The sequence below is a fragment of the Pinus tabuliformis genome, chromosome X, assembly GCF_031772625.1.
Source record: "Pinus tabuliformis cultivar Carrire ecotype Pingquan chromosome X, CPIR1, whole genome shotgun sequence".
In the NCBI taxonomy this organism is placed as follows: Eukaryota; Viridiplantae; Streptophyta; class Pinopsida; order Pinales; family Pinaceae; genus Pinus; species Pinus tabuliformis.
This window is the reverse complement of record NC_142308.1, coordinates 528,217,023-528,228,918: the sequence shown is the minus strand read 5'-3', so window position 1 is coordinate 528,228,918 and position 11,896 is coordinate 528,217,023.

Genomic DNA, 11,896 nt, shown 5'->3' with positions numbered 1-11,896 from the left:
TCATCAACCTCCTAAAGATCAAAGTAGTCATTCATTTTATCTACATGTTGTTGTTCAGTGATGGCCCCAGTGCCATCAAACTGAGGAATCCTACTTTGATAGTCTTGAGGCATGTTATGTAATTGGGCAGGTAAAATTAGGGGAGCATATTGAGCTTCCATGACTTGTATATGGGGATGAAAAACAGATGAACCTATCTAAGGTGTAGATGTGGAAGGGATTAAGACAATTTGTATTACACTTTGTGATATTAATGGAGAGGTAGTGGAAATTGTTGAGGAGGTGGAACTAGTGGAAACAGGATGTAAAGATTGTGTGATGGGAGAAGAAACAAAGAATGATAAGGATGAAATTTCAACTGATTATTGGATGTAGGATTTGTGGATAGCTTGATCTACTTATGTCACTAGGCCTTCTAATTTTTCAAACTGTTGGAGAGCTTGTTTGTCAAAATTCTGGTCTACAGACTAAAGCTGGTAAGGAAGTCGAGTTGTTTCTAAAGAAAATGAACTTTAAATTGAGTTTCACCTGGTCTTATGACCCTTTTGGCTTGATCTCAAAGCTAAGGGTGGAGCAAAATACCACACCTCACTAACATACTCCTTGACTAGAAATCGAGCAGTATATGAACCAGACCTAATGGGTGGAAAACACACTACAGGAGGCAAAGGAGAAATTTCTCTCTACTACAACCATTCAAACACCCATACCTAAAGAGAAATAGGAGAAGAGAGGAAGAGATGAAGAATCTTCCCCTGTGATAGAAATAGGAGCAAAATATTTTCTAGTTTATACAAAGAAGCAAAAAATGAACTCTGCAAATGTTTTTTAGCTGGACACAAAAGAAAGATAGACTATTTTAAATATAGGTCCTCATGTGTCTATAAAAGAGGAGGATATCTTCATAGGATCACCATCTTCATCTACTTTCAGAGATCCTCTAGAGACATCAAAGACAACCGATTTGGCTCAAGACACTATTGATCCCAACATTTTTGCCGAATATAAGGCTATTAAGCAAAGGAATGAAATTATAAAAGCCTGCACTCATACCCAATTCTGGAAACAAACAGTCGTATCTGAGGACAGATTACTATCAGCGTTCGACTCAAAGAAGGGAAAAATGCAGATAGAATTTCTCGAAGCCAAAGTAGTAGCTCCCAAGTCACGTGGAGATTACAAGGAGTCTGTGTTCACTTTTGATGCACAACATTTTCATCCCATAGACCAGATGGACCTACATAGACACAGAAGTGAGATGATGTAATCCACACTCACTAACACTGCCATGTGTGCCTCTAAATTGCAGGTATCACTAACTAATGTATAGTCCTGACTCAAGTTAGAGAAGGTTTCATCCTTAGCCAAGGATACTATAATCAAGTCACTGGTGGACTTGGTGATCAAGTTGGGATATAATCCCAAAGATATCAAGGTAGCTAAAGAACTTCTGAAGAAAAAGGATGTTGACATAACAGCCTTGAGAAAACAATTAAAGCTTCCTACTACAGAGGATCCATAGGCCAAGGAGCTAGGAGAGAGTGATAAGCAGAAAGAGGATATGTTCAGGATAGTTATCGAGCTAAACAACCAAATCAGAGATATGGAGATAGAGTTAAAGAATATTCTCAAAGAAAAAGAGCAGGAGGAGAAGTTGGTCATAGTTCCTCTTACTACAGTTCCAATTGCAGTGGCCATGGCTACAGGGGCATATGCATCTACATCAGCAACAACAAAAGATTCAACAAGTGAGATTGTTAAATCCATGGACGATATGTCCCTTCAAAAACAATAAATTTTTAAGTGAAGAGCTCAACTTAAGACATTGTCAGAACAGAAGATAAAAATTGATCATTTTTATGTCGCAGAGTTGCAGAAAACCCATCAGTTAAATATAAACATTGAGAAGTTACATAGTTAATCGATTATGGGACAAAATCTGGCCCAAGACAGAGAACATATATGGACAAGAATTAGTTAGGCCATCACATAATTATGGCATTCTATACAAATTATTTTTGAATAGCATGAGTTAATGCAGAAACCCCATGAGGTGATCAAGCAGATTAAAGTAGACTTGGCGCAGAGACCTGGGGAAGCTACAACCATCATCAAATTTTTGAATTCTAAGAATAGAGAAGAACTAAAGGAGTTGGGAATTCAAGACAGAACAAAGTCCATCCTGGAGGTGAAAAGGATGTAGACCAAAAGGACTCTTATGAATCAGGTGGGTCAAAAATGCCAGAACCTAGAAACCAGCATAGAGAGATTCCACAAGAAGTTGCAGGAGTTGAACATGAAATATCTACCAAACTTTATTAATGCATAGAATAGCTCATGAGCCTAACAGAGTACCAAGACAAATTAAGCAGGAGGGCCCAAGACAAATCAACGTTTGCAGGGATCAAAGGGAATGTCACATGGAAGGCTTGTTGGGTGTGGAGCCTGATTATCTTCTATATTCAAAGGTATCGCCACATTGGACCCCAGTTCGAAATGGGGGCGGCAACGCCGCCCGTAAAATATTCACTGCAGGGGGGGTCTAGGGGGGGCGGCTGCGACCTTTGGGAGCCCCCCCCTGGCGGGGGGTTTCAGGGGCAGTGCCCCCGAAGCTAAAAATAGCTGTAAAATTGCCTTGTAAAAGTATAGTAGTTTCTAGTCAATCTGGGTCGTTCATTAGGCGGATGATCTGACGGTAGAACTTATGTTTAGTTTAGGGTTTTTTGCCCTAGAAGGAAACCCCTCTCTTTGTATGAGGGCATTGTATTTGAGGCTATGTAATAGATGTGTATTCAGTGAGCGAGAAACAGAGAGGTGAGACTGTGAGAGAAAACAGAGGATATTACATTGGATTTGCTGTAGGTTGTGTCTCTTCATTTTGCGGGATAATAGAAAGGAAGGACTGGTTGTTCGGGGTGGACGTAGCCCAAACTGGGTGAACCACGTATATCTGTGTCTCTCTTGTTTTGTGCGTTTTCTGTGTTTATATTTCTGCAATATTTTATGTGTTCCATTGCTCTGTAATATATAACTTTCTAATAACTGGTATCAGAGCCGAAGGTCTATTTTGCTGATAAACTCGCAGGAAAGAAGGGTTCCTGGTTCGAGTGGGAGAAATGGCGGAAGATGGTAAGTTTAGGGTCGAGAAATTTACCGGCCAAAACTTCTCGTTGTGGAAGATGTAGATGGAAGATTATCTGTATCAGAAAGATCTGTACCTACCATTGGGCGAAAAAACAAAGATGCCGACGGGTATGACAGATGAAGAATGGAACCTTCTCGATAGAAAGGCACTTGGAACAATACGGTTGTGCCTCGCTGCATCAGTTGCCTTCAACATTTCGAAGGAAACAACGATAGAGGGTTTGATTCAGGCATTGTTGAAACTATATGAAAAACCCTCGGCCTCAAACAAGGTATTTCTCATGAAACGGTTATTTAATATGAAGATGTCGGAAGGTGGATCTGTTGCAGACCATTTAAATGATTTTAATACTGTTACAAGTCAGTTATGTTTTGTAGGGGTAAACTTTGATGATGAAGTTAGAGCTCTATTATTCTTGTGCTCATTACCAGAAAGTTGGAATGGTTTAGTAATGGCCATTAGTAACTCTGTGTCTGGATCTAGTACTTTAAAGTTTGATGATGTTGTCGGTGCTATCCTTAGCAAGGAAATGCGATGGAAAAGCTCCGGTGAGACATCGAGTAATGCTTTGAGTGTAGAGTCTAGGGGAAGAAAAATGGAAAGAGGAAAGAGCTTAGGATATCGCAGTAAATCAAGGAAAGGCAGATCCAAGTCCAGATCGGGGATAGTGTGCTGGAAATGTGGAAAGAAAGGACACCTAAAGAAAGACTGTAGATCTCGGAAGATAAAAGAAGGAGATGCACAACAAGAAAACAATCATGAAGCAAATGTGATAGGTGAGGTGTTACAAGATGCTTTGATTCTTTCTTTCGAAAATATTACTGATTCCTAGGTGGTAGATTCAGGGGCCTCATTCCATGCCACACCTGATAAGAAATACTTTCATGACTATGTTCAAGGAGATTTTGGACAAGTTCGTTTGGGTGATGATAAACCCTGTAAAATTGTTGGAATGGGTAAGGTTCTTGTAAAACAGTAGAATGGAAACCAATGGCTACTAAAGGAGGTAAGGCATGTTCTAGATCTAAAGAAAAATCTGATTTCAACAGGGCAGTTAGGCGGTGAAGGTTGTGTGACAACTTTCACAGATAAAGCTTGGAAGGCCACCAAAGGAGCCCTGGTAATAGCAAAAGGCGAAAAGGTTGGTACATTGTATTTATGCAATGGTATTTCTAACTCTGTTAATGCTTTAACTTCCAAAGGAGCAGATGCAGCATTATGGCATCATAGGCTCGGACACATGAGTGAAAAGGGGATGAAGATTCTTCACTCAAGGAATTTGTTGCCGGGTTTGAAGAATGTTGATTTGGACTTCTGTGAGAATCGCATTTATGGAAAACAGAAGAGAATCAAATTTCTCAAAGTTGGGAAAGAAAAGAAGAATGAAAAATTAGAGCTTGTGCATACAGATGTATGGGGACCTGCTCAGGTATCATCTCTTGGTGGCTCTTGTTATTATGTTGCTTTTATTGATGATGCAAGTAGAAAAACTTGGATTTATTGTATTAAGAATAAATCTGATGTATTTGATACTTTCAAGAAATGGAAAGCTTTGGTTGAGATTGAGACAGGAAAGAAATTGAAGTGTCTTAGATCAGACAATGGAGGTGAATATTGCAACAAAGAGTTTGATAGGTACTGTTCAGAGCATGGAATTCGTAGAGAGAATACAGTTCCAAGAACACCACAAGAAAATGGTGTGTCAGAAAGGATGAATAGAACAATCATGGAGCGTGCAAGGTGCATGAGATTGCATGCAGGATTACCTTTACAGTTTTGGGCAGACGCTGTAGATACTGTTGTTTATCTAATAAACAGAGGGCCTTCAAGTTCCTTGGATGGTGGTGTTCCGGAGGAAGCATGGACAGGTAAAAAGGTAAACTACTCCTTTTTAAAGCCTTTTGGTTGTGAGGCCTTTGTTCATATTGATAAAGAAAATAGAACAAAGCTTGAGGCAAAGTCAAAGAAATGTACCTTTATTGGATATGGTGCTAATGATTTTGGTTATCGCTTATATGATTATAAAAATCACAAAATCATTAGGAGCAGAGATGTAATATTCAATGAAAAGGTCTTGTATAAGAATCAGTTGCAGGAAAAGAAACAGGAAAAAGAAAACAAGGAATATGCAGTCCTTGATGAAATCACTGAAAAAGTAAAGGTGCCTGAAAATAATATTAATCAACAACCACAACAACAACAACCACCACAACAACAACAGGCATCCCAAACACCTGAAAGTGGTGTTAGAAGATCTACCAGGATAAGTAGACCCCCTGAACAATACTCTCCTTCATTATATTATTTATTGTTGACTGATTCCGGTGAACCCGAATGTTATGAAGAAGTAATGCAGGTTGAAAGCAGGAAGAAGTGGGAGGTAGCCATGGAAGAAGATATGGACTCCTTAATGCATAACCAGACTTGGGACTTAGTCAAGTTTCTTGCAGGAAAAACTACATTGCAGAATAAATGGGTTTACAGGCTGAAGGAAGAAGATGGAGGAAAACAGAGGTACAAAGCTAGACTTGTGGTGAAGGGGTTTGCACAAAAGAAAGGTATTGATTTTGATGAAATATTTTCTCTTGTTGTTAAAATGACTTCAATTAGAACTATTTTAAGTCTTGTAGCAGCTAAAGATTTGCATCTTGAGCAGTTAGATGTAAAGACAACCTTTCTCCATGGGGATTTGGAGGAAGAGATATATATGCAGCAGCCACAAGGATATGAAGTGAAAGGGAAGGAGAAACTAGTGTGCAGGTTGAAGAAGAGCTTGTATGGCTTAAAACAGGCTCCAAGGCAGTGGTATCTAAAATTTGACAAGTTTATGTCTGAACAAGGTTACACTAGATGTCACTCTGATCATTGTGTTTATCTAAAAAAGCAAAATGATGGCAACTATATTATATTGTTATTGTATGTAGATGACATGCTTGTTGCAGGGTCTAACATGCAGGAAATAAATGTGCTCAAAAGAAAATTGGAAAATTCATTTGAAATGAAGGATTTGGGAGCTGCAAAACAAATCCTTGGTATGAGAATCACTAGAGACAGGAAAAATCGCAAGTTAACATTGTCTCAGAATGAGTACATACAAAAGGTGTTGAAAAGATTTAACATGCACAATGCAAAACCAGTTAGTACACCTTTTGCTAGCCATTTCAAACTTAGCAAGGAAATGTGCCCAAAGACCCAAGAAGACATGGATTATATGTCTAAAGTACCATATGCATCAGCAGTTGGAAGCTTAATGTATGCAATGGTCTGCACAAGGCCTGATATTGCACATGCAGTGGGAGTTGTAAGCAGGTACATGAAAAATCCAGGAAAGGAACATTGGATGGCAGTAAAATGAATTCTCAGATATTTGAAAGGTACCACAAATCAAGCATTATGCTTTGGTGGTTCAAACATTTCCCTACATGGATATGTTGATGCAGATATGGCTGGTGACAGAGATAACAAGACGAGCACTACAGGATATGTATTTACTGTTAGAGGAACAGCGGTCAGTTGGGTTTCAAAAATCCAAAGTGTTGTTGCACTTTCAACAACAGAAGCAGAGTATGTTGCTGCTACAGAGGCTAGTAAAGAAATGATTTGGTTACAAAGGTTTATGGGTGAATTGGGTAAGGAGCATGATAAGGGCACATTATATAGTGATAGGCAAAGTGCCATTCATCTTGCAAAGAACTCAACATTTCATTCCTGGACTAAACACATACAGCTCAAGTACCATTTCATACGATCAGTGTTGGAAGATGGAGAGATGAAGTTGGAAAAGATACACACTAGCCAGAATCCTGCAGATATGTTAACAAAAGTTGTAACCAGGGAGAAACTAAGAATATGCTCAGTTTCAATTGGTCTTCAAGGATGATGATGAAGATGAGAAACAACCAGGTCCAAAGAGGAGTCATTTTCTGGCAAATGGAGCAACAGTGGAGTTGCTACAATCAGTCTCCAAGTGGAAGATTGTTGGGTGTGGAGCCTGATTATCTTCTATATTCAAAGGTATCGCCACATTGGACCCCAGTTCGAAATGGGGGCGGAAACGCCGCCCGTAAAATATTCGCTGCAGGGGGGGTCCAAGGGGGGCAGTTGCGACCTTTGGGAGCCCCCCCCTGGGGGGGGGGTTTCAGGGGCAGCGCCCCCAAAGCTAAAAACAACTGTAAAATTGCCTTGTAAAAGTATAGTAGTTTCTAGTCAATCTGGGCCGTTCATTAGGCGGATGATTTGACGGTAGAACTTATGTTTAGTTTAGGGTTTTTTGCCCTAGAAGGCAACCCCTCTCTTTGTATGAGGGCATTGTATTTGAGGCTATGTAATAGATGTGTATTCAGTGAGCGAGAAATAGAGAGGTGAGACTGTGAGAGAAAACAGAGGATATTACAGCGGATTTGTTGTAGGTTGTGTCTCTTCATTTTGCTGGATAATAGAAAGGAAGGACTGGTTGTTCGGGGTGGATGTAGTCCAAACTGGGTGAACCACGTATATCTGTGTCTCTCTTGTTTTGTGCATTTTCTGTGTTTATATTTCTACAATATTTTATGTGTTCCATTGCTCCGTAATATATAATTTTCTAACAAGGCATGCATGGAGGCCTTAGATTTTGATTTATTTATCAGTCATGAGGTCAGACACCTATTTGTCATCAAGCCAACCTTTAACAAATACACAAATGTGGATGAAAGCTACAGGAAATTGATTAAGTTTTCAATCCCAAGTGAAGATATGTGGGAGAAATTGTGTGAATTACTGGATTAATTCGTAGTTGGACAACTAGGCAAAACAATGCATCAGATTTTAAGGCCCAATCACCAACAATCTTCCTAGAAAGTAAGGCCAACATGCAACAGTTTGAAGATTCCTATTATTTTGTTCTAATTTTGCAATGAGTTTAGACATTAATAGGATTCCATCTTGATCTTTTGAATCAAGATAATTTGTAAATATTTTTTGATAAATACTTCAAACATCAAAGTATTAGTTTTGGGATTAGTTTTGAAGAAAGGACTTATGTTTAAAAGAAGCTCACAGAGCTATCATTGATCGTATTTCAGTAATACAGTGCAAGCATTACAAGATTCTTGTGTCAATTTCATTGGTGAAGTGCATCTTTCTCTGTTAAAAGTTTTCATTTTTTTTTATATATGTTTATGAAATCTAAATTTTTCTAAGAAGAGTATGAACATAATTTGTTTAAAAGTACACTGTCTATCTGACTTATGAATAATTTCTATGTTTTCTACTGAAAATTAAAAATAGAATTCTGAATTGTTATGTTTATTAATTAGATTTCTTAATATTTTTCTCTCCTTCACATCATAGATCTTAAAGGATCCAGTGAAATTTCCTACCCCGCCTTGTAAGTTTAGCCTGTAAACTCTGCAATTGATCAATCTAAACCTATGACTCCATTGCCCAATGGCCTAATTCCACTATCTCAACCCAACAACACAAAAAACCCAAACCTAAACATGATAACTAGCCTAATATCATCAGTAAAACAAAGCTAAATCATATAGAGAGATCCCTCTCTGAAACTGGAAGGGTTGGATTCCTAGTTTCCAAAGTGGTTCTAAGGTTACCTCTATAATTTACTCTGAAACCTCAAAAATTACAGAGTGATAACACAATGCACTCATCACATAGCTGAAATTTGAATGTGTTATGAAACTAGCTCACAAAAAAATAGATCAATGCCTTAGAATTCAGCCTCTTTGAGGGGGCAACCTCCTTTACATTACACAAATGAGCAATTCTTTGATGATTCAAATGAGAAAAACCTCATTTCTATATACAGGATTCTAATGGGTCACAATATAACCAAGCCGACCTAACAATAATAATATAAAGACACAAAAATAACAATAGAGGGATTCTATGGGGCATAATAATAACAATATGGGGACAATAGGGGCACAACAATAATAATAAGGGATACAACGACAATAGTAATGGGGGAATCACTAGTATTATAGGGACCTAACATGCCCCTCTCCTTCAAAAAGTGTTGTCCTCAATGCTTGAGTAGTTTTTGATGCTTCTATATAAAATTCTCATCCTCCCATGTGGAATCTTCAACGGGTAAGTTCTTCCACTTGATGAGATACTCTGAAATTGATCGATTTCGTAGCTATCGAGTTCTTGCTTCTTTCACTACTTCATGTTCCAATATGATTTTTCCTTCCTCATCAAGTTCTGACAATATTGTTTGAACTGGAAGCTTGTCACCTATAACCTTGTTTAAGCATGAAACATGGAAAACTGGGTGCACTCGGGAAGCTCCAATTTGTATGCCATAGTACCTATCTTTTGCAACACCTTGTACAGACCATAATACTTTGGTGATAATTTATTATCCTTCTTAGCTTGCTTGAGGGACATTTGTTTATATGGTTGTAGCCGTAGGAATACCCAATCACCTACATCAAAATTTCTTTCGCTGCGATGTTGATCTGCCTGCTATTTCATTCTATTCTACACCAAGGTGAGGTTATTCTTTAAGAGTTGGAGAACTTGTCGCTGATGCTCGATGTGATCTTCCACTGCTTGAACCTTAGAATTTTCTCTTAAATATGATGTGATGGATGGTGGATGATATCCATAAAGTGCCATAAATGGAGTCATTTTTGTTGCAGTATGGAAGGAAGTGTTATACCACCATTCAGCCAGAGAAAACCATTTAACCCATTGTGTCTATTTATCAGATATAAAGCAATGAAGATATCCTTCCAAACATTTGTTTACTATCTCAGTTTGTATGGTATCGATGGCTTTGATCTCGTAAACAAATTGTCACTTGGGATATTTTTACAAATGAAATGATAGCACATTATGTGGATACAAAAAGCAACACTTTTTTTAGCCAATTGATAAATCTCGAACAAAAGGGTTCAATGATGGAGCACATTGAGGACTTCCAAAAATTGAATATAAGGGTAAAATATATTCCATAGGAGCATAGGATTGATTTGTTCATAGGGACTTTAAAATGTAACATCCAACATGAGGTTCGCCTTTGGGAACTGAATTCATTGGAAAAGGCATTCAGGTTAGTAAGAAAAATGGAAAGCAAAATTATGGCAACAAGGAAGCCTACCACTCACAATCATAAAGATGGAAGTGTTGATGCCCCTATCCATCCACAACCTACAAGGTTGACACCACAACAATTGGAAGAAAAAAGAGCAAAAGGACTTTGTTACAGTTGTGATAACAAATACACTAAAGTTCATAAGTGTGCCGAGAAGAAATTAGTTTACGTAGATTGTAAAAAGGAAGAAGAAAAGGAACAAGAAACGTCAAAAGAAGAGGATATACACCAGGAACAAACCCTAGAAAAAGAAGAAATGAATCCGACGATATCTTGTAATGCATTGGCTAGAATTACCACTCCTCAAACTATCAAGATAGAAGGGCATATCAAGAAGAAAAAGGTAATAGTGTTGATTGATTCGGGAAGTACCCATAATTTAGTTCATTGTAAGATAGCCAAGGAATTGAATTGCTTCCTATATCCAGCGCCAGAGTGTCAAGTGATGGTTGCAAGTGGAGTGTTGAAAATAGCAACAAGAAATGCTAAATATAGAAGTGCTAAATTTAGTACTGCTATAAATAGCATTTCGGGATACCTTCCTATTTTAGTTAGTCCCTGAACTAAAATAGGGAAGTAAAATTCGAATTTGATCTTAGCAGCGGTTTGTAAAATAATTAATTTATTCACCATGAGTTAATTAGCTGTAGAAAATCAAACATGAAGTCTATGTGGGGACATGAAACAGTTTCTCCATTAATTGAGGAATTTATCCATCAATTAAAGAGATAAGGATGAGTTGTAATATTGAGTTGTAATTAGTTGGCTCAGTTAACTGAGTCAAGTCCAGTTAGATTAATTCAAACAGTTTGTTGAATTAATTGTGAGTTCAGTTAGTTAATGCATGCATGCATGTAACTGCTGCACTTCAGATAACTAAATATTCTCTCATAAATAACTCATGCATGTCAGTTCAGACAGAGACCCAGTTGAGATCAGATGGAGGGGCAGTGTACTATCAGTTGCTAGAATATTCCATTATGAATATCTCTTGCATGCAGAAGGAATTCTTTCCTTGAGGATTGCGCAGTTAATTCTTCAGGTTTTGTGAGTGTGATGAGGCCAATTCACACATGTGACATCATTGGACCCCAAGAAAAAAATACGCAAGGAAATAGGAGGCTTGGAGGGCTTGAGGAGGACATATACTATGTCTATTCAGTCTGTGAGTTGTATTGTTTTTTTATTGCAGAGAGAGCAGGATAGCTTGAGAGATGATTGTTTTTGTAACTTGAACAAGATTTCCATTTGTATGATAATACAGAGATTGGGGTTTTAGGCTGAGGCTTTCCCTGGGTTATTTTTTCTGCGTTATGTGTGATTGATTTCTCATTCTCAGTTATATGTGTTCTCATTGATCTTGCTCAATTTGATTAAGCTTCTACAAAGTTTGTTGTAGAAGTAGATCTTGTATTTTGCTTTAGTTTATTGCATAATCTGTTGATCTGCAATTGGAATTTCTACATGGTATCAGAGCAAAGGTGACCAAAGGAGAAGAAAAGTATACAAGAAGGGAGAAGTTCGAAGTTTGTGGTTCCTGAATATAGAAATTGAGTTCTTATCACATCTCAATTTCACCAATGGCATTCAGCGGTTTAAGACTCGATTATGCCCTTGATGGCAGCTCAAATTATATAGCCTGGAAGGATTGC